Source organism: Cherax quadricarinatus, chromosome 6, assembly GCF_038502225.1.
Source record: "Cherax quadricarinatus isolate ZL_2023a chromosome 6, ASM3850222v1, whole genome shotgun sequence".
NCBI classification, from domain to species: domain Eukaryota; kingdom Metazoa; phylum Arthropoda; class Malacostraca; order Decapoda; family Parastacidae; genus Cherax; species Cherax quadricarinatus.
The window spans coordinates 40833660-40858659 of NC_091297.1; the positions used below are offsets into that span (position 1 = coordinate 40833660).

General features: G+C 43.8%; 1 long non-coding RNA gene across 2 annotated transcripts in view; it reads right to left on the minus strand.

Moving 5' to 3' along the window:
- The window catches only part of LOC138852313 (uncharacterized), a 149078-nt gene that overhangs the window by 21376 nt on the left and 102702 nt on the right, over positions 1-25000 (minus strand). The window contains exon 3 of one of the 2 annotated variants that reach the window (XR_011391643.1): positions 16127-16935. The exons of the other annotated variant lie outside the window; for it this stretch is intronic. This is a non-coding gene — a long non-coding RNA (uncharacterized lncRNA). Of the gene's footprint in view, positions 1-16126; positions 16936-25000 lie in introns of those variants that run through there. 2 annotated transcript variants of the gene reach the window in all.

Genomic DNA, 25000 nt, shown 5'->3' on the forward strand with positions numbered 1-25000 from the left:
ACTGGTTATTCTTAGTTTACCAGTTACTGGTTATTCTTAGTTTACCAGTTACTGGTTATTCTTAGTTTACCAGTTACTGGTTATTCTTAGTTCACCAGTTACTGGTTATTCTTAGTTTACCAGTTACTGGTTATTCTTAGTTCACCAGTTACTGGTATTCTTAGTTCACCAGTTACTGGCTATTCTTAGTTCACCAGTTACTGGTTATTCTTAGTTCACCAGTTACTGGCTATTCTTAGTTCACCAGTTACTGGTTATTCTTAGTTTACCAGTTACTGGTTATTCTTAGTTTACCAGTTACTGGTTATTCTTAGTTCACCAGTTACTGGTATTCTTAGTTCACCAGTTACTGGCTATTCTTAGTTCACCAGTTACTGGTTATTCTTAGTTCACCAGTTACTGGCTATTCTTAGTTCACCAGTTACTGGTTATTCTTAGTTCACCAGTTACTGGTTATTCTTAGTTTACCAGTTACTGGTTATTCTTAGTTCACCAGTTACTGGTTATTCTTAGTTCACCAGTTACTGGTTATTCTTAGTTCACCAGTTACTGGTTATTCTTGGTTCACCAGTTACTGGATATTCTTAGTTCACCAGTTACTGGTTATTCTTAGTTCACCAGTTACTGGTTATTCTTAGTTCACCAGTTACTGGTTATCCTTGGTTCACCAGTTAATAACTATTCTTAGTTCACCAATTACTGGTTATTCTTAGTTCACAAGTTAATAACTATTCTTAGTTCACCAGTTACTGGTTATTCTTAGTTCACCAGTTACTGGTAATTCTTAGTTCACCAGTTACTGGTTATTTTTAGTTCACCAGTTACTGGTTATTCTTAGTTCACCAGTTACTGGTTATTCTTAGTTCAACAGTTACTGGTTATTCTTAGTTCACCAGTTAATAACTATTCTTAGTTCACCAGTTACTGGTTATTCTTAGTTCAACAGTTACTGGTTATTCTTAGTTCACCAGTTACTGGTTATTCTTATTTCACCAGTTACTGGTTATTCTTAGTTCACTAGTTACTGGTTATTCTGAGTTCACCAGTTACTGGTTATTCTTAGTTCACCAGTTACTGGTTATTCTTAGTTCACCAGTTACTGATTATTCTTAGTTCACCAGTTAATAACTATTCTTAGTTCACCAGTTACTGTTTATTCTTAGTTCACCAGTTACTGGTTATTCTTGGTTCACCAGTTAATAACTATTCCTAGTTCACCAGTTACTGGTTATTCTTAGTTCAACAGTTACTGACTATTCTTAATTCACCAGGTACTCATCATTCTTAGTTCACCAGTTACTGGTTTTTCTTAGTTCACCAGTTACTCGCTATTCTTAGTTCACCAGTTACTGGCTATTCTTAGTTCACCAGTTACTTGTTATTCTTTGTTCACCAGTTACTGGCTATTCTTAGTTCACCAGTTACTGGCTATTCTTAGTTCACCAGTTACTGGTTATTCTTAGTTCACCAGTTACTGGTTATTCTTAGTTCACCAGTTACTGGCTATTCTTAGTTCACCAGTTACTGGTTATTCTTAGTTCACCAGTTACTGGCTATTCTTAGTTCACCAGTTACTGGCTATTCTTAGTTCACCAGTTACTTGCTATTCTTAGTTCACCAGCTACTGGTTATTCTTAGTTCACCAGTTACTGGCTATTCTTAGTTCACCAGTTACTGGTTATTCTTAGTTCACCAGTTACTGTTTATTCTTAGTTCACCAGTTACTGGCTATTCTTAGTTCACAAGTTACTGGTTATTCTTAGTTCCCCAGTTAATAACTATTCTTAGTTCAACAGTTAATAACTATTCTTAGTTCACCAGTTACTGGTTATTCTTAGTTCACCAGTTAATAACTATTCTTAGTTCGCCAGTTACTGGTTATTCTTAGTTCACCAGTTACTGGCTATTCTTAGTTCACCAGTTACTGGTTATTCTTAGTTCACAAGTTACTGGTTATTCTTAGTTCACCAGTTACTGACTATTCTTAGTTCACCAGTTACTGGCTATTCTTTGTTCACCAGTTACTGGCTATTCTTAGTTCACCAGTTACTGGTTATTCTTAGTTCACCAGTTACTGGCTATTCTTAGTTCACCAGTTACTGGCTATTCTTAGTTCGCCAGTTACTGGTTATTCTTAGTTCACCAGTTACTGGTTATTCTTAGTTCACCAGTTACTGGCTATTCTTAGTTCACCAGTTACTGGTTATTCTTAATTCACCAGTTGCTGGCTATTCTTAATTCACCAGTTACTGGTTATTCTTAGTTCACAAGTTACTGGTTATTCTTAGTTCACCAGTTACTGGCTGTTCTTAGTTCACCAGTTACTGGCTATTCTTAGTTCACCAGTTACTGGTTATTCTTAGTTCAACAGTTACTGGCTATTCTTAGTTCACCAGTTACTGGCTATTCTTAGTTCGCCAGTTACTGGTTATCCTTAGTTCACAAGTTACTGGTTATTCTTAGTTCACCAGTTACTGGCTATTCTTAGTTCACCAGTTACTGGTTATTCTTAGTTCACCAGTTACTGGTTATTCTTAGTTCACCAGTTACTGGTAATTCTTAGTTCACCAGTTACTGGTTATTTTTAGTTCACCAGTTACTGGTTATTCTTAGTTCACCAGTTACTGGTTATTCTTAGTTCACCAGTTACTGGTTATTCTTAGTTCACCAGTTAATAACAATTCTTAGTTCACCAGTTACTGGTTATTCTTAGTTCAACAGTTACTGGTTATTCTTAGTTCACCAGTTACTGGTTATTCTTAGTTCACCAGTTACTGGTTATTCTTAGTTCACTAGTTACTGGTTATTCTGAGTTCACCAGTTACTGGTTATTCTTAGTTCACCAGTTACTGATTATTCTTAGTTCACCAGTTACTGATTATTCTTAGTTCACCAGTTAATAACTATTCTTAGTTCACCAGTTACTGTTTATTCTTAGTTCACCAGTTACTGGTTATTCTTGGTTCACCAGTTAATAACTATTCCTAGTTCACCAGTTACTGGTTATTCTTAGTTCACGAGTTACTGGTTATTCTTAGTTCACCAGTTACTGACTATTCTTAATTCACCAGGTACTCATCATTCTTAGTTCACCAGTTACTGGTTTTTCTTAGTTCACCAGTTACTCGCTATTCTTAGTTCACCAGTAACTGGCTATTCTTAGTTCACCAGTTACTTGTTATTCTTTGTTCACCAGTTACTGGCTATTCTTAGTTCACCATTTGCTGGCTATTCTTAGTTCACCAGTTACTGGTTATTCTTAGTTCAACAGTTACTGGTTATTCTTAGTTCACCAGTTACTGGCTATTCTTAGTTCACCAGTTACTGGTTATTCTTAGTTCACCAGTTACTGGCTATTCTTAGTTCACCAGTTACTGGCTATTCTTAGTTCACCAGTTACTTGCTATTCTTAGTTCACCAGTTACTGGTTATTCTTAGTTCACCAGTTACTGGCTATTCTTAGTTCACCAGTTACTGGCTATTCTTAGTTCACCAGTTACTGGTTATTCTTAGTTCACCAGTTACTGTTTATTCTTAGTTCACCAGTTACTGGCTATTCTTAGTTCACAAGTTACTGGTTATTCTTAGTTCCCCAGTTAATAACTATTCTTAGTTCAACAGTTAATAACTATTCTTAGTTCACCAGTTACTGGTTATTCTTAGTTCACCAGTTAATAACTATTCTTAGTTCGCCAGTTACTGGTTATTCTTAGTTCACCAGTTACTGGCTATTCTTAGTTCACCAGTTACTGGTTATTCTTAGTTCACAAGTTACTGGTTATTCTTAGTTCACCAGTTACTGACTATTCTTAGTTCACCAGTTACTGGCTATTCTTAGTTCACCAGTTACTGGCTATTCTTAGTTCACCAGTTACTGGTTATTCTTAGTTCACCAGTTACTGGCTATTCTTAGTTCACCAGTTACTGGCTATTCTTAGTTCGCCAGTTACTGGTTATTCTTAGTTCACCAGTTACTGGTTATTCTTAGTTCACCAGTTACTGGCTATTCTTAGTTCACCAGTTACTGGTTATTCTTAATTCACCAGTTGCTGGCTATTCTTAATTCACCAGTTACTGGTTATTCTTAGTTCACAAGTTACTGGTTATTCTTAGTTCACCAGTTACTGGCTGTTCTTAGTTCACCAGTTACTGGCTATTCTTAGTTCACCAGTTACTGGCTATTCTTAGTTCACCAGTTACTGGTTATTCTTAGTTCAACAGTTACTGGCTATTCTTAGTTCACCAGTTACTGGCTATTCTTAGTTCGCCAGTTACTGGTTATCCTTAGTTCACAAGTTACTGGTTATTCTTAGTTCACCAGTTACTGGCTATTCTTAGTTCACCAGTTACTGGTTATTCTTAATTCACTAGTTGCTGGCTATTCTTAGTTCACCAGTTACTGGCTATTCTTAGTTCACCAGCTACTGGCTATTCTTAGTTCACCAGTTACTGGCTATTCTTAGTTCACCATTTACTGGCTATTCTTAGTTCACCAGTTACTGGCTATTCTTATTTCACTAGTTACTGGTTATTCTTAGTTCACCAGTTACTGACTATTCTTAATTCACCAGGTACCCATCATTCTTAGTTCACCAGTTGCTGGTTATTCTTAGTTCACCAGTTACTGGTTATTCTTAGTTCAACAGTTACTGGCTATTCTTAGTTCACCAGTTACTGGCTATTCTTAGTTCGCCAGTTACTGGTTATCCTTAGTTCACAAGTTACTGGTTATTCTTAGTTCACCAGTTACTGGCTATTCTTAGTTCACCAGTTACTGGTTATTCTTAATTCACTAGTTGCTGGCTATTCTTAGTTCACCAGTTACTGGCTATTCTTAGTTCACCAGCTACTGGCTATTCTTAGTTCACCAGTTACTGGCTATTCTTAGTTCACCATTTACTGGCTATTCTTAGTTCACCAGTTACTGGCTATTCTTATTTCACTAGTTACTGGTTATTCTTAGTTCACCAGTTACTGACTATTCTTAATTCACCAGGTACCCATCATTCTTAGTTCACCAGTTGCTGGTTATTCTTAGTTCACCAGTTACTGGTTATTCTTAGTTCACCAGTTAATAACTATTCTTAGTTCACCAGTTACTGGCTATTCTTAGTTCACCAGTTACTGGCTATTCTTAGTTCACCAGTTACTGGTTATTCTTAGTTCACCAGTTACCGGCTATTCCTAGTTCACCAGTTACTGGCTATTCTTAGTTCACCAGTTACTGGCTATTCTTAGTTCAGTTACTGGCTATTCTTAGTTCACCAGTTACTGGTTATTCTTAGTTCAACAGTTACTGGCTATTCTTAGTTCACCAGTTACTGTTTATTCTTAATTCACCAGTTGCTCTCTATTCTTAGTTCACCAATTACTGGCTATTCTTAGTTCACGAGTTACTGGCTATTCTTAGTTCACCAGTTACTGGCTATTCTTAGTTCACCAGTTACTGGCTATTCTTATTTCACCAGTTACTGGTTATTCTTAGTTCACCAGTTACTGACTATTCTTAATTCACCAGGTACTTATCATTCTTAGTTCACCAGTTACTGGTTATTCTTAGTTCACCAGTTACTGGTTATTCTTAGTTCACCAGTTAATAACTATTCTTAGTTCTCCAGTTACTGGTTATTCTTAGTTCACCAGTTACTGGCTATTCTTAGTTCACCAGTTACTGGCTATTCTTAGTTCACCAGTTACTGGCTATTCTTAGTTCACCAGTTACTGACTATTCTTAATTCACCAGTTACTGGCTATTCTTAATTCACCAGTTACTGGCTATTCTTAATTCACCAGTTACTGGCTATTCTTAATTCACCAGTTACTGGCTATTCTTAGTTCACCAGTTACTGGCTATTGTTAATTCACCAGTTACTGGCTATTCTTAATTCACCAGTTACTGACTATTCTTAATTCACCAGTTACTGGCTATTCTTAGTTCACCAGTAACTGGTTATTCATAGTTCACCAGTTAAAGGTTATTCATAGTTCACCAGTTAAAGGTTATTCATAGTTCACCAGTTAAAGGTTATTCTTAGTTCCCTAGTTACTGGCAGACAGTCGAAGTCTCCCAAAGAAACCTGCCCGAGACATTTAACCATGGTAGGGGAAAAAGTTCGTCCATTATAAAGTGTAATTTATAAAAAAAAAAAAGTGGAAGAGATAAAAAAAAAGATATAATTCCTTCCTGAAGTAGTTATATGGTGATAAAAATATCATTGTAATTGATTTAGATATGGCTCAAATTTAACTACAAGCTATTAAAGTGCCTAGATAATGGCCCAGGACAACCCGAAAGGTCGTGCAATTTTCGCTTCATATTTGTGGGGTAAGATGTGAATTGTTTGAACCAAGGGTTTATTTTTTCATGGGAAGGGTTGGGGAGGTACCTTGATGCTAGTGAAGGACCCCTGATCTTGGGAAAAGTAGCTTCTCTGCCCTTCCTTTGGTCAAACCTATTTTAACCTTCCGTTCCCTAAGTGCAGCATGGACCCCATCAGACTTAGAGCTATCCTTTAAACATAATTAATTAATAATAATAATAATAATAATAATAATAATAATAATAATAATAATAATAATAATAATAATAATAATAATCCAGCCACCATAATGTAATTTTCATTCTCCAAGTTGTAGGATATCAGAGTCTAAATTTGATATAAAACTTGCTGGGGAGGTTAAAGCCTAACCAACTCATGCAACCATGACAAAAAAAAAAAAAGGTTAACTTTTTATACAGACCGCTAAAAACATAGTGTGTCAGTCAAGGAAATGACTGGCGGAGGGTACATCCATCCGTCTGATAATCACTAGATTGCGGTGTTACATAACTACTTATCTAACTGGTAACTAAAACAAAGCAAAAAACAAAAAGGCAGGGGACGGGTGTACGAGGGTGAGGAAGAGTAGGCGTAGGCGTAGGAGGCGGCGGCGGCGGCGGCTGCTGCTACTTGCTGCTGCTTCTTGCTGCTCCTGCTTGTTGCTGCTCCTGCTTGTTGCTGCTCCTGCTTGCTACTGCTGCTTGCTGCTCTTTGCTACTGCTGCTTGCTGCTGCAGCAGTACCAGCAGGTGTCGTGTTTACGTCGCATCGTCAAGACCACAACCACTGCCACCTGATTGAAATCCTAAATTGAATTTTGCACATGTATGCTCGTACCTGGCAGCTAGCGATTACGCTGCCTTAATCCCCAGGCCTGGGGGATCTACGCCTTGGCCTGGGGAAACCTGTAGCCCCAGCCTGGAGGGGACTACATCATCCCAGCCTGACAGACTATCACTCTCTCTTCGTCCTCAGTTTCTACAGTATCAGTATCACAATCAGTTGGCAGAAGAGCTAAACTTGTAGGAGCCATATATCGCCTGGTGAATGGAAGTCAGTCAGATTTGATCCAGAGGATTGAGGAGAGTAATTCTAACTCCTCGGATCGAGAACCCTTCGCCAGCATCACGGTAGCTCTCTTAAAGGGACAAAACGGGAGGAATTCAAAAGACGGCAACAAGCTTCGAGAGAACGCCACTTGGTCCTATTGAGACGTCAGCGTCACAATATCCAATATTGCCTTCTCTCCCTAGCCTCCCTGGCCTCCTGGGCTACAGCCAGTCAAACACCAATAATAATTCCATCAATTGTAAGCATCTGCCAACACACTCGAGCGAATTTTTAGGGAGCGCTGCATAAGGTTTTGCAAATTCGCTCCTCCACCGAGGAAGACGCAGAGGGAATGAGAGCCGTGTGGTACAGATGAGAGTCGTGTGGTACAGATGAGAGCCGTGTGGTACAGATGAGAGCCGTGTGGTACAGATGAAAGTCTTGGGGTGAGGTTGGGGGCCTATTAGACATGTGAAGATGAGAGTCTTGGGGTGAGTTAGTGGTGGTTGGGGTCGTATTAGACCTGTGTAAATGAGTCTGGGGGGGAGTTACTATAAGCTGGAGGAGTTTACTAGACTTCATTGCTTAGCAATATTAGCCATCAAAATTTTGTGTCAGTCAGTCAAGTCAAAGAAACAGAAAACATGCAACTTGTAAGCAAGCGGACGAGAGGCAGGATGGACGGTCGGACGATAGGGAATGAGGCAGTTATTCTTATTATTATTATTGTATTATTATTATTATTATTATTATTATTATTATTATTATTATTATTATTATTATATTATTATTATTATTATTATATTATTATTATATTATTATTATTATATTATTATTATTATATCATTATCATTATTATTATTATTATTATTATTATTATTATTATTATTATTATATTATTATTATTATTATTATTATTATTATTATTATTATTATTATTTATCTTATGTTGTGTTCATCGTTAACAAATACTCTTGCTTCTCGTCTTCTCTTACGTTCTGTTCAGCATTAACGGTCGCCTAATCCTCGTCTTCTGCCTATCCACTGTTCATCGTTAACAGCTACCCTGTTCCCGTCTTCTGTCAGCGTACTGTTCACTGTTAACGGTTGCGTGCTCTTCGGCTGTTGTCAGTAATGGCTCTCAGATCCCTCTCTCTGTTCGACGTTTTCAATATTTCATCACATAATCTATATTCTGTATGTGACCTGTTATTACTCGTTTTAATTCCTCGATAGTTATTTCCATTCCATGGTCTTTATTGTCATTCCATGGTCTTTATTGTTATTCCATGGTATTTATTGTCATTCCATGGTCTTTATTGTTATTCCATGGTATTTATTGTCATTCCATGGTCTTTATTGTTATTCCATGGTATTTATTGTTATTCCATGGTATTTATTGTCATTCCATGGTCTTTATTTTCATTCCATGATCTTTATTGTCATTCCATGGTGTTGTCATTCCATGGTGTTGTCATTCCATGGTGTTGTCATTCCATGGTGTTGTCATTCCATGGTGTTGTCATTCCATGGTGTTGTCATTCCATGGTGTTGTCATTCCATGGTGTTGTCATTCCATGGTGTTGTCATTCCATGGTGTTGTCATTCCATCTTCCATCTGTCACTTCGCTTAATGTATTCATATCTTCATGTGGAGATTTTAAGTAATATTTATTGCATTTATTTCCATATAATTATTTTCTTTACTACTACTACTACTAGAAAAACTTCTACTGCTACTACTGCTGCTACTACTACTACTACTACTACTACTACTACTACTAGAGCTACTTCTACTGCTACTGCTGCTGCTGCTGCTACTACTACTACTACTAGAACTACTTCTACTGCACCACCACCACCACCACCACCACCACCACCACCACCATTGCACCACTGTCACTCACCACCACAGACACCATCACCACACCACCGCCACTCCCACCACCACCACCACCACCACTCCACCACCTACCACCATCCACCACCTGCCTGCCACCACCACCATTCACCACCTACCTGCCACTGATACCACCACCACCTGATACCATTACCACACCACTGCCACTCACCACTGCACCTACCATTCCACCACCACCACCACCACCTAACATTGCTACCACTGTCATCCACCACCACCAACATTGCCACCACTGTTCCACCTCACCACCGCCACCACCACAACACCGCACTCCCACTCACGCCACCATACCACCACCACCACCACCACCACCACCTACCACCACCACCACCACCACCACCACCACCACCACCACCACCACCGCCACCACCACCACCACCACCACCACCACCACCACCACCACCACCACCACCACCACCACCACCACCACCACTCCACCACCACCACCACCACCACCACACCTACACCACCACCTGACCACCACCACCACCGCCACCACCACCACCTACCACCACCACCACCCACCGGGCCACCACCACCACCACCACCACCACCTACCACCGCCACCACCACCACCACCACCACTCCACCACCTACCACTAATATTGCCACCACTGTTACACATCCACTGCCACCATTACTACCTACTACCTACTCCACTCCACTCCACGCACACTCCGCCTACCATTACTACCTTATTACACCACTACCACTACTCCACTGCCATTAACTTTGCAACTTCTTCTTCTTCTCTTCTTCACATTATTACTTATTATTATTATTATTATTATTATTATTATTATTATCATTATTATTATTATTATTATTACATTCATGGGAAGCGCAAAATCCCAAGGGGTCATACAACAATTTCAAGGCATTTTTTTTGTTTTTCATTATTCTGTTTTCTCTTTTCATGACGTTTTCCCAACTTTTCATTTTCCGTTTAAACAGATGATCGTTCATCCGTTGCGGGTTTTTTTTCTTCATTATTTCTCCAGCGTTTTCATGGAAACAAATTTTGGGGGAAGAAGTTTTCATGTCAACTAATTTTCATGAGTTTTCACGGGGACCAGTGTTCATGGGGGACTAATTTTCATGGGGACTAGTTTTCATGGGGGCTACTTTGCATGGGAACTAGTTTTCATGGGGGCTACTTTGCATGGGAACTAGTTTTCATGGGGGCTACTTTGCATGGGGGCTAATTTTCATGGGGACTAGTTTTCATGGGGACTAATTTTCATGGGGACTAGTTTTCATGGGGGCTACTTTACATGGAGACTAATTTTCATGGGGACTGATTTTCGTGGGGACTAGTTTTCATGGGGACTAGTTTTCATGGGGACTAATTTTCATGGGGGCTACTTTGCATGGGGACTAGTTTTCATAGGGACTAGCTTTCATGGGGACTAGTTTTCATGGGGACTAGTTTTCGTGGGGGCTACTTTGCATGGGGACTAGTTTTCATGGGGACTAGTTTTCATGGGGGCTACTTTGCATGGGGACTAGTTTTCATGGGGACTAATTTTCATGGGGACTAGTTTTCATGGGGACTAATTTTCATGAGGGTACTTTGCATGGGGACTAGTTTTCATGGGGACTAGGTTTTATGGGGGCTATTTTGAATGGGGACTAGTTTTCATGGGGACTAGTTTTCATGGGAACTAGTTTTCGTGGGGGCTAGTTTTAATGAGGATTAGTTTTTATGGGGGCTACTTTGCATGGGGACTAGTTTTCATGGGGACTAGTTTTCATGGGGACTAGTTTTCATGGGGGCTAGTTTTCATGGGGACTAGTTTTCGTGGGGACTAGTTTTCATGGGGGCTACTTTGCATGGGGACTAGTTTTCATGGGGACTAGTTTTCATGGGGACTAGTTTTCATGGGGGCTACTTTGCATGGGGACTAGTTTTCATGGGGACTAGTTTTCATGGGGACTAGTTTTCATGGGGACTAGTTTTCATGGGGGCTAGTTTTCATGGGGACTAGTTTTCATGGGGACTAGTTTTCATGAGGACTAGTTTTCATTGGTGGCTAACTTTCATGGGGACTAGTTTTCATGGGGACTAGTTTTCATGGGGGCTAGTTTTCATGGGGACTAGTTTTCATGGGGGCTAGTTTTCATGGGAACTAGCTTTCATGAGGGCTAGTTTTCATGGGAACTAGCTTTCATGGGGCTAGTTTTCATGGGAACTAGCTTTCATGGGGGCTAGTTTTCATGGGAACTAGCTTTCAAGGGGGCTAGTTTTCATGGGAACTAGCTTTCATGGGGGCTAGTTTTCATGGGAACTATCTTTCATGGGGGCTAGTTTTCATGGGAACTAGCTTTCATGGGGGCTAGTTTTCATGGGAACTAGCTTTCATGGGGGCTAGTTTTCATGGGAACTAGCTTTCATGGGGGCTAGTTTTCATGGGAACTAGTTTTCATGGGGGCTAGTTTTCATGGGAACTAGCTTTCATGGGGGCTAGTTTTCATGGGAACTAGCTTTCATGGGGCTAGTTTTCATGGGAACTAGCTTTCATGGGGGCTAGTTTTCATGGGAACTAGCTTTCATGGGGGCTAGTTTTCATGGGAACTAGCTTTCATGGGGGCTAATTTTCATGGGAACTAGCTTTCATGGGGGCTAGTTTTCATGGGAACTAGCTTTCATGGGGGCTAGTTTTCATGGGAACTAGCTTTCATGGGGGCTAGTTTTCATGGGAACTAGCTTTCATGGGGGCTAGTTTTCATGGGAACTAGCTTTCATGGGGGATAGTTTTCATGGGAACTAGCTTTCATGGGGGCTAGTTTTCATCGGAACTAGCTTTCATGGGGGCTAGTTTTCATGGGAACTAGCTTTCATGGGGGCTAGTTTTCATGGGAACTAGCTTTCATGGGGCTAGTTTTCATGGGAACTAGCTTTCATGGGGCTAGTTTTCATGGGAACTAGCTTTCATGGGGGCTAGTTTTCATGGGAACTAGCTTTCATGGGGGCTAGTTTTCATGGGAACTAGCTTTCATGGGGCTAGTTTTCATGGGAACTAGCTTTCATGGGGGCTAGTTTTCATGGGAACTAGCTTTCATGGGGGCTAGTTTTCATGGGAACTAGCTTTCATGGGGGCTAGTTTTCATGGGAACTAGCTTTCATGGGGGCTAGTTTTCATGGGAACTAGCTTTCATGGGGGCTAGTTTTCATGGGAACTATAAAAAAATTTTTTTTTTAGTTAATATGAAGCTCCAAGCCGGTGACGATAATTCAACTCAATTAGTGAATGGAGACTCGATCCACCGTCTGCGTAGAGTAAGACGGATCTCTGAATCGAGTGCAGGTCCTTCCTAGTGGGTTTCTTTGCGTATTTCTTCCTCCCAGAGACACATGGGTAAAAACACTCTGGACACGTTACAAGAAACATCATTTAGATAGGGTGGTCAGCGTACTCATTTCACGCATTTTGTGTCCTCGGTTCGATCCTTGGTAAGGGTGGAAACATTGGGAGTGTTTCATTACACCTGATGTCTCTGCTCATTTAATAGCAAGTAGGTACCTGGGTGCTAGCCGACTGGTGTGGGTTGCATCCTGGAGGAAAAGATTAATCTAAGTTACCCGTAATACTCTGCATAACCAGAGACTTTCTATATAATACGTCACTGATGTCAGCTTTGGTCTGTATAAGTTGTGTACTTGTAGAAGCAAAGATTATTATTGTTGTTGTTGTTGTTGTTGTTGTTGTTGTTGTTGTTATTCACTCAAGAGGTCCAGAACCAAAACGGTTTTTATCGTTGATCTTGTGTGCCTTGGGTATATTACGCTTCCCATTCATTTTCTTCTCACAAACCTGATTTGCAGTCGTCTCACTCCTGTACAATTTCTTTTCCAGTCTTCCTTTCGTCTCCTTTCTCCATGCATTGGTAATTAAATTTCAGTGGCTTCTTGTGTGTGATCTTCTGTCTGTGAGATTTTCTTCCCTTGATCGGTATTTATTTAAGTTTTGTGATTGCATTGAGGGGCACGATGTGCTTTTTCCTTCAAAATTACAATCAAGAGTAAACTCTTAAATTTTAGTACAGCTTACAGTTTCAAAAAGCGTGCTTGGGGATACCGACAGCGTGCTTGGGGATACCGACAGCGTGCTTGGATATACCAACAACGTGCGTGGGGATACCAAAACGTGCGTGGGGATACCAAAAACGTGCGTGGGGATACCAGCAACGTGTGTGGGGATACCGTCAGCGTAGGTTGGGATACCGATGTTCTAAGAACCAACAATACATTACGTCTCGTGCTGCCGCACAGAAACTACCTTTTCAACCATTTAATTATTGTCTCTTAAATAAACGTGGACACAGGTCATTTTACAGAAACCTAACCAATCCCAGAACAAGAAATATTTAATGTTTTGGAAGACGTTTAGATCAAAGAACTAATCTGTGCGTAAAATGGTGCATTACATGTGTGTTTCCAAAGCGAAAAATACATCTAGATTTAGAAAAATTGAGCTTGGGTGCACAGTTGATGGTACCACATGTTCCAGGGGCTTGTACGGATTTAATGAATACACAGAGAGCGCTCGTGGGAAGAACTGCTAAGTTCAGACTAACTTTACATTAAGTACAACTACCAACGCCAATTTCTGGATGAGCTTGAGGATAAATAATGAATGAATAAATCAAACCTGTCCTTGTTTTCCTACGTTCATTCCGTACGAGAGACGACACGTCAGTTTCTGAACGTTCCCTGTAAACTAATGCAATTTTCGATATTTTAAGTGAGGTTAGTCTAGGATAGGTTAATTTGAACTGTGTTAGGCTATGTTAAGTTAGACTAGGAGAGGTTAGATTAACTTGCATAATTAGAACGAATATTTATCAACATAGCTATCTACCTGGAGTCGATTTTGAAGTTTACCTCTCCCACGGCCCAGTCCCAGAACCTTAGATGCTAGCCGGATCGACCAGACTGTTGGTGGCAGCCGCACGCAGTCCAACGTGTGCATCACAGCCCAGTTGATCAACAAATAAACTGAGGAGCTAACGAGAACTTTAAAAAAAAGTGGCCGCCATACTTTTGACAGCGAGGTGGTCAGAAAACCGTTCGGATCTGCAAGCTGTTGCTGCTGGTGGTGCGAGACTGATCAGTAACAAACCCTACAGAAACATGGGAAAAAAATTAAGACATTTCGGCTCTCTCCTTGACCATCATCAAGTCGCGAGTCCACTGGCTCGATTCCATTTCTTTAAAGGCATTGATACCTGTGAAGGGCTCTTGATCTACTGAGCTGGAGCAGCCCTCGCATTCCTTAGATAAAATTCTAAAAGGCTTGGAGGCGAGCATGTCCACACTGCCACTGGACATGTGAAGGAGGCGAGCATGTCCACACTTCCACTGGACATGTAGTGGAGGCGAGCATGTCCACACTGCCACTGGACATGTGAAGGAGGCGAGCATGTCCACACTTCCACTGGACATGTAGTGGAGGCGAGCATGTCCACACTGCCACTGGACATGTAAAGGAGGCAAGCATGTCCACACTTCCACTAGACATGTAGTGGAGGCGAGCATGTCCACACTGCCACTGGACATGTAGAGGAGGCGAGCATGTCCACACTGCCACTGGACATGTAGAGGAGGCGAGCATGTCCACACTTCCACTGGACATGTAGTGGAGGCGAGCATGTCCACACTGCCACTGGACATGTAGTGGAGGCGAGCATGTCCACACTGCCACTGGACATGTAGTGGAGGCGAGCATGTCCACACTTCCACTGGACATGTAGTGGAGGCGAGCATGTCCACACTGCCACTGGACATGCGGAGGCGAGCATGTCCACACTGTCACTAGACATGTAACAGAGGCGAGCATGTCCACACCGCCACTGGACATGTAGTGGAGGCGAGCATGTCCACACTGCCACTGGACATGCGGAGGCGAGCATGTTCACACTGTCACTAGACATGTAACAGAGGCGAGCATGTCCACACTGCCACTGGACATGTAGTGGAGGCGAGCATGTCCACACTGCCACTGGACATGTAGTGGAGGCGAGCATGTCCACACTGCCACTGGACATGTGGATGCGAGCATGTCCACACTGCCACTGGACATGTAGTGGATGCGAGCATGTCCACACTGCCACTGGACATGTAGTGGAGGCTTGCATGTCCACACTACCACTGGACATGTAGTGGAGGCATGCATGTCCACACTACCACTGGACATGTAGTGGAGGCATGCATGTCCACACTACCACTGGACATGTAGTGGAGGCTTGCATGGTCACATGGGACCACCGGACATGCTGGGACACGGGCGAAGGAGCAAGACTTTGAGGGACGGAGGATCGAGCATGCAGGACGTGCTGTCACAGCGTTAAGCTAAATTCTCATTATCATAATCAGTCAATCACAATCACATTGCACAACCCAGACAGCTCGCCGGCTCAACTCCCTCCCCCCTCCTCTCTCTCTCTCTCTCTCTCTCTCTCTCTCTCTCTCTCTGGTATTTAAATTTAGACAAGAAATTAAAAAAAAAGTTAAAGAGTGAAAGAAATCAAGCGAGGCAAACTAGAGACGCTACGCCCCCATGATAATTCTTTTGCTTAAGCCTTAAAGGATTAGATAAGTAACCCATGGTGTGGTTGCTACGCTTCAGGACCCTTCGATGGAGATGCCGTGATGCTAGTTAAGGGCTCAAGAAACTGGCATCAAGACACACACACACACACACACACACACACACACACACACACACACACACACACACACACACACACACACACACGTCACACACGTCACACACGTCACACACGTCACACACCTCACACACCTCACACACCTCACACATCTCACACACCTCACACACCTCACACACCTCACACACCTCACACAATAGGCTGAGTGTCCATCGGCAACTAACGCACCACCACACCCGTACATATCCAATGCCACATATTCAGACATGTACATACACGTGCACAGTGCACGGAACTGGTTAGCAAATGACTAACTACCGAGACAAAATAATCTACACGCGACACCAGCGGCGCTCCACATTACCTCTAACAATTTTCTCGCTCTGTCTAAGAAGTTAGTGAGACAAAGCGAAAAATGTGCGCATGTCTCATGCACCTTCATACAAAAGGAACAATGGTAAAGAATGAGGGACAGACGTGGCTAGGCCACTCATTAAATATCTACAAAACATTGACTGACTGCTCTGAGTCGCACGAAATAATTTATCTAATATTAATATGCGTGTTGCTCGCGATGGCTTCCTCTTCCTTCCTAATCTTTTCTCTTTCCCCTCCTCCCCATGCCTCTCCAATCTCCCAAGTAATCGTCCACCCCAAAGAAAATTATTACCAGAAAAAATAGTGTGCGAAGATAGTGGGTGGGGGTCTGTATTTTGCGTGGTGGATGATGGCCAGTTGTTTCTCTGCTAACCTCTCCTCTAAATAGGACAGCCGTTTTCTCACACATTACATTTTGTTGATTCTGTCCAATCAACACCTCAACAATGACGAAATAACAATGAACTTGTAGCTTACGTCTGGCTTCGCGAGACATATCGTGGTCCATTGGAGGGCCGGAACTCTCACGCACACTCTCTGTGTTGGTTCGTGGATGGGTTCTTCCAGTCCCTGAAACTCAGCCTTCAGTTCGGTATACCTGAAATCATCCGTGTCCACGATAATGTTATGGAATAAGAAAATATCTTATTAGAAAGTTTTCTATTACCTTTTTGGGAAGAATTCTATGTTATCTTAGACAACGCAAACTCTCGGACCACCAAATTCATAACCTACTTTGTAAATGAGTGAACAACGCTCCAGTACCCCCCTCCCCCTTCCCTCCCTTCACTGTAAGACAACGAAAGGATCCGTTATCTATTTCATCTCACTCTAAACACACGAGCATCCCTCCTGTCTCCTGCTCTTTCACTACAAGTACGAACAGGCCCTCTATTCCCTTTCCATCAGTGCATACACAAGAATGTCGCACCTGTCAACTTCCCCTCATTGTGAACTTACGAAAAATTTTCCCCTTTCCCTGTTTTCCATTTCGATGTAAAGTTCTCGCTAATCATTCACAAACGAACTTTATTCTGATTGTTCACGAGAAAACGGTAGTGTACTCTTGCCTGTAAAATGAGCCAATCCTCGACAATTGTGAGAAGACGAGACATCTTCAAACCTTAACTACGTCGCGTGACTCCTCAGAGTTCTCTGGGGGTGAATTTTCAAATGGTAAATATAACCAGCGTCCAAAAGTTGTGCGAGGTATCTATCATTGCTGAGTTATAGCGAAACACTGGTAATGATAATGTTCTCATCCACAGCACGTCTAATTGTATTCTACATAATATATGAAAGTGCTTTTCACCAATTTGTTTATATGTCCTCACGTCTTTGTATATCTGGCCTTATGTTCTCTCTCTCTCTCTCTCTCTCTCTCTCTCTCTCTCTCTCTCTCTCTCTCTCTCTCTCTCTCTCTCGCTGTGTGTGTATGTGTTTGTGTGTGTTTGTGTGTTTGCGTGTGTGTGTGTGTGTGTGTGTGTGTGTGTGTGTGTGTGTGTGTGTGTGTGTGTGTGTGTGTGTGTGTGTGTGTGTGTGTGTGTGTGTGTGTGTGTGTGTGTGTGTGTGTGTGTGTGTGTGTGTGTGTGTGTATGTGTGTGTGTGTGTGTGTGTTTGTGTGTAGGTGGAGGAGGCGGAGGAGGAGTCAGTTCTGTTACAGCCTGTTACCCTGTCTTCTAGTGTCCGTCCCGTTATACACCATGTCAGCCTGTCACGACAGCCAGTGGCACTTAATTAAATACTCTCTCATAATTCAATACTCCTCACTCCCAGAAGGAAAAAAAAAGTAATGAACGTAAGTGAAGTAAGAGTCTGTGAGAGACTCTGAGCGAACACGCCAGCTAGGCGCTCATTACCCGCATGTTAAGAAAGAGGATTAATCACTAGATCTTGCGTGAAAAACGTTATCATATTGATCGACGGCTCGCTTCCAGTCCTGCTCTATTAAGGATCTGGCCAGAAATCGATCGCGAGAATTATGACTTAGAACCTCTGCTGCTGTTGAAATTGCCTAAGTGAAAGCCTTAATAGCCCAGAGCATGGCATAAAATAACGGTCAGGCCATAAGATACGCCCGGATGGTCTTCAGATTAGCCAGGATATCTTTCACGATATCCGAGTTTGAGCGCACGCTAATTTACCGAGAATGTGATAAGCCATTGTATTAGTCAGAAATGATATAGCAGGAGACAGGGCCATGTCCTCCAGTGTAGCGAGCGTTATGACACCACACCACACCACACGAAGTTATGACACCACACTAACTTATGACACCACACTAAGTTATGACACGACACCACACTAAATTATGGCTTTGTTGTTAAGCTTTACGAGGACCCGATACTCAATATACCTTTGCTCTGTAATTATCTTGGACATTGTGAAGGCCGAACCTGGCTTTTATTTAGCCTGCAGGCGCCGAGAAGCAACAGTCTGATGAGCACAGCGCTTGATGGGAGGGAGGGGGAGGAGGATGAACAGTGCCAGCGTGACAACGGTGAGAGAATTGATGGTCACTGCTGTTAGGCTGCAGTGAAGACTGACAGTCACTGTTGTTCGTTAGGTTACAGTGAGGGCTGACAGTCACTGCTATCTGTTAGACTGCAGTGAGGACTGACAGTCACTGCTATCTGTTAGGCTGCAGTGAGAATTGACAGTCACTGCTATCTGTTAGGCTGCGGTGAGGACTGACAGTCGCTGCTATCTGTTAGGCTGCGGTGAGGGCTGACAGTCGCTGCTATCTGTTAGGCTGCAGTGAGAATTGACAGTCACTGCTATCTGTTAGGCTGCGGTGAGGGCTGACAGTCGCTGCTATCTGTTAGGCTGCGGTGAGGGCTGACAGTCGCTGCTATCTGTTAGGCTGCGGTGAGGGCTGACAGTCGCTGCTATCTGTTAGGCTGCGGTGAGGGCTGACAGTCACTGCTATCGTAGGTTGCAATGAGGACTGACGGTCACTGTTATCCGTTATGCTGCAGTGAGGACTGACAGTCACTGCTATCTGTTAGGCTGCAGTGAATAACATTCTGTTCATGAAGCGCCGCTGACAACGTCGGGTTCGTACAAAGCTAAAATGTTGACGACTCGGCAAACTCCCTTGAATTTACGCAAATAAAAATCTTGAGATCTTCCTCCATGGACGATGTTGTGGACGGTCCTCCATGGACGATGTTGTGGACGGTCCTCCATGGGCGATGTTGTGGACGGTCCTCCATGGACGATGTTGTGGACGGTCCTCCATGGACGATGTTGTGGACGGTCCTCCATGGGCGATGTTGTGGACGGTCCTCCATGGACGATGTTGTGGACGGTCCTCCATGGACGATGTTGTGGACGGTCCTTCATGGACGATGTTATGGACGGTCCTCCATGGACGATGTTGTGGACGGTCCTCCATGGACGATGTTGTGGACGGTCCTCCATGGACGATGTTGTGGACGGTCCTCCATGGACGATGTTGTGGACGGTCCTCCATGGGCGATGTTGTGGACGGTCCTCCATGGACGATGTTGTGGACGGTCCTTCATGGACGATGTTATGGACGGTCCTCCATGGACGATGTTGTGAACGGTCCTCCATCCGATGTTGTGGACGGTCCTCCATGGACGATGTTGTGGACGGTCCATGGGCGATGTTGTGGACGGTCCTCCATGGGCGATGTTGTGGACGGTCCTCCATGGACGATGTTGTGGACGGTCCTCCATGGGCGATGTTGTGGACGGTCCTCCATGGACGATGTTGTGGACGGTCCTCCATGGACGATGTTGTGGACGGTCCTCCATGGATGATGTTGTGGACGGTCCTCCATGGACGATGTTGTGTCCTCCATGGACGATGTTGTGGACGGTCCTCCATGGACGATGTTGTGGACCGTCCTTCATGGACGATGTTGTGGACGGTCCTTCATGGACGATGTTGTGGATGGTCCTTCATGGACGATGTTGTGGATGGTCCTTCATGGACGATGTTGTGGATGGTCCTTCATGGACGATGTTGTGGAAGGTCCTTCATGGACGAAGTTGTGGATGGTCGATGTTGTGGACTTCCATGGACGATGTTGTGGAGGGTCCTTCATGGACGATGTTGTGGATGGTCCTCCATGGACGATGTTGTGGACGGTCCTCCATGGACGATGTTGTGGACGGTCCTCCATGGACGATGTTGTGGACGGTCCTCCATGGACGATGTTGTGGACAGTTCTTCATGGACGGTGTTGTGGACAGTCCTTCATGGACGATGTTGTGGACGGTCCTTCATGGACGATGTTGTGGATGGTCCTTCATGGACGATGTTGTGGATGGTCCTTCATGGACGATGTTGTGGATGGTCCTTCATGGACGATGTTGTGGATGGTCCTTCATGGACGATGTTGTGGATGGTCCTTCATGGACGATGTTGTGGATGGTCCTTCATGGACGATGTTGTGGATGGTCCTTCATGGACGATGTTGTGGACGGTCCTTCATGGACGATGTTGTGGATGGTCCTTCATGGACGATGTTGTGGATGGTCCTTCATGGACGATGTTGTGGATGGTCCTTCATGGACGATGTCGTGTACGGTCCTCCATGGACGATGTCGTGTACGGTCCTCCATGGACGATGTTGTGGACGGTCCTTCATGGACGATGTCGTGTACGGTCCTCCATGGACGATGTTGTGGACAGTCCTTCATGGACGATGTTGTGGACGGTCCTTCATGGACGATGTCGTGTACGGTCCTCCATGGACGATGTTGTGGACGGTCCTTCATGGACGATGTTGTGGACGGTCCTTCATGGACGATGTTGTGGACAGTCCTTCATGGACGATGTTGTGGACAGTCCTTCATGGACGATGTTGTGGATGGTCCTTCATGGACGATGTTGTGGACAGTCCTTCATGGACGATGTTGTGGACGGTCCTTCATGGACGATGTCGTGTACGGTCCTCCATGGACGATGTCGTGTACGGTCCTCCATGGACGATGTTGTGGGCGGTCCTTCATGGACGGTCATGGACGATGTTGTGGACAGTCCTTCATGGACGATGTTGTGGACGGTCCTACATGGACGATGTCGTGTACGGTGGATGGTCCTTCATGGACGATGTGTGGACGGTCCTTCATGGACATGGACGATGTTGTGGATGGTCCTTCATGGACGATGTTGTGGACAGTCCTTCATGGACGATGTTGTGGACGGTCCTTCATGGACGATGTTGTGGATGGTCCTTCATGGACGATGTTGTGGATGGTCCTTCATGGACGATGTTGTGGACGGTCCTTCATGGACGATGTTGTGGATGGTCCTTCATGGACGATGTTGTGGATGGTCCTTCATGGACGATGTTGTGGACGGTCCTTCATGGACGATGTTGTGGACGGTCCTTCATGGACGATGTTGTGGATGGTCCTTCATGGACGATGTTGTGGACGGTCCTTCATGGACGATGTTGTGGATGGTCCTTCATGGACGATGTTGTGGACGGTCCTTCATGGACGATGTTGTGGATGGTCCTTCATGGACGATGTTGTGGACGGTCCTTCATGGACGATGTTGTGGACGGTCCTTCATGGACGATGTTGTGGATGGTCCTTCATGGACGATGTTGTGGACGGTCCTTCATGGACGATGTTGTGGACGGTCCTTCATGGACGATGTTGTGGACGGTCCTTCATGGACGATGTTGTGGATGGTCCTTCATGTACGATGTTGTGGATGGTCCTTCATGGACGATGTTGTGGACGGTCCTTCATGTACGATGTTGTGGATGGTCCTTCATGGACGATGTTGTGGATGGTCCTTCATGGACGATGTTGTGGACGGTCCTTCATGGACGATGTTGTGGACGGTCCTTCATGGACGATGTTGTGGATGGTCCTTCATGGACGATGTTGTGGATGGTCCTTCATGGACGATGTTGTGGACGGTCCTTCATGGACGATGTTGTGGACGGTCCTTCATGGACGATGTTGTGGATGGTCCTTCATGGACGATGTTGTGGACGGTCCTTCATGGACGATGTTGTGGACGGTCCTTCATGGACGATGTTGTGGACGGTCCTTCATGGACGATGTTGTGGACGGTCCTTCATGGACGATGTTGTGGACGGTCCTTCATGGACGGTGTTGTGGACGGTCCTTCATGGACGGTGTTGTGGACGGTCCTTCATGGACGGTGTTGTGGACGGTCCTTCATGGACGGTGTTGTGGACGGTCCTTCATGGACGATGTTGTGGACGGTCCTTCATGTACGGTGTTGTGGACGGTCCTTCATGGACGGTTTTGTGGACGGTCCTTCATGGACGGTGTTGTGGACGGTCCTTCATGGACGGTGTTGTGGACGGTCCTTCATGGACGGTGTTGTGGACAGTCCTTCATGGACGGTGTTGTGGACGGTCCTTCATGGACGATGTTGTGGACGGTCCTCCATAGACGATGTTGTGGACGGTCCTTCATGGACGATGTTGTGGACGGTCCTTCATGGACGATGTTGTGGACAGTCCTTCATGGACGATGTTGTGGACGGTCCTTCATGGACGATGTTGTGGACGGTCCTCCATAGACGATGTTGTGGACGGTCCTTCATGGACGATGTTGTGGACAGTCCTTCATGAACGGTGTTGTGGACGGTCCTTCATGGACGGTGTTGTGGACGGTCCTTCATGGACGGTGTTGTGGACAGTCCTTCATGGACGGTGTTGTGGACGGTCCTTTATGGACGGTGTTGTGGACGGTCCTTCATGGACGATGTTGTGGACGGTCCTCCATGGACGATGTTGTGGACGGTCCTTCATGGACGGTGTTGTGGACAGTCCTTCATGGACGGTGTTGTGGACGGTCCTTCATGGACGGTGTTGTGGACGGTCCTTCATAGACGGTGTTGTGGACAGTCCTCCATGGACGGTGTTGTGGACAGTCCTCCATGGACGGTGTTGTGGACAGTCCTCCATGGACGGTGTTGTGGACAGTCCTCCATGGACGGTGTTGTGGACAGTCCTCCATGGACGGTGTTGTGGACGGTCCTTCATAGACGGTGTTGTGGACAGTCCTCCATGGACGGTGTTGTGGACAGTCCTCCATGGACGGTGTTGTGGACAGTCTTTCATGGACGGTGTTATGGACGGCCAATCATGGACGGTGTTTCGTGGAAGGTCCCCCATGAACAGTTTTTAAAAAACGGCAGTCGTTCATAGCAACACTGCGACTAGCCGGAGGATCGAACCCGTGTTGGTTAAGCCCGCCTCATGGTGAGCGAAAATTCACAACGCTCTAACCCAAATATATATATATATATATATATATATATATATATATATATATATATATATATATATATATATATATATATATATATATATATATATATATATATATATAAATATTTGTTTGTTTATTAATAAAATTGTAATTATATACTGACATGAAAAGGAAAATTATTGTTATTATTTTTATTATTATTAGTATTATTAGCTTTATTATCGTTATTATTAGTCATTAAACCCGTAGTATTCAAAGAGGAAGGGAGGTAAACAAGTTTGATCTGAGGAAAGGTGAGTACATCCAATACCGTGGATCAAGAGCGGAAAGAGTTAGATTATTATTATTATTATAATCAAGAAGCACACCTACAGCCCTGGGGGGGGGGGATGTGGAAAAGATGGACTGGAGCACAGCACTTCGAAATCCGAAAAGAGTTAGAGCCTGGTATGTGTACGTATTTTAACGACCTTATGGCACTGCTGCTGGTAATTCCTTGGTAAGTAGTAGAGAGACGTCACCCTATTACCAGTACAGTGCTGCTGGGCAACACCAGACCACCTGACAATGTAACGCTGATTTTCCTTGGACACAAACATGGCAAAAAATACCTCATTATATATATATATATATATATATATATATATATATATATATATATATATATACATATATATATATATATATATATATATATATATTACTAAATGCAAAAGGAGAAACTTTCGTTTTTCCTTTTGGGCCACCCCGCCTCGGTGGGATACGGCCGGTGTGTTGAAAGAAAGAATATATATATATATATATATATATATATATATATATATATATATATATATATATATATATATATATATATATATATATATATATATATATATAGCAAGAGGGAGAGAAAAGAGAGAGAGAGCGAGAGATAGAGAGAGAGAGAGAGAGAGAGAGAGAGAGAGAGAGAGAGAGAGAGAGAGAGAGAGAGAGAACACTGAGACGAAAACGACTACAACGACGATAACGAGGATAAAAGACTAAAGCAGTGACAAAGACGACTAAGACGTAGATATGACGACGACAACAACGACAAAGACGTCTACGATGTGATATAACACGACGACGGTAAAGTTGCCTACGTCGTGGAATATGACGACGACGACAAAGACGACTACGACGTGGAATATGACGACGACGACAAAGACGACTACGACGTGGAATATGACGACGACGACAAAGACGACTACGACGTGGAATATGACGACGACGAAGCCAGCCAACAAACTCGTTCCCAACTTTGATGCGACTTGCTCTGGTTTCTTATTGTGCAGCGCTGCTGGCAGACCCAGGGAAGGTGCAGGAGGAGCAGGAGCAGGAGCAGGAGGAGGAGCAGGAGCAGGAGGAGGAGCAGGAGGAGGAGCAGGAGCAGGAGGAGGAGCA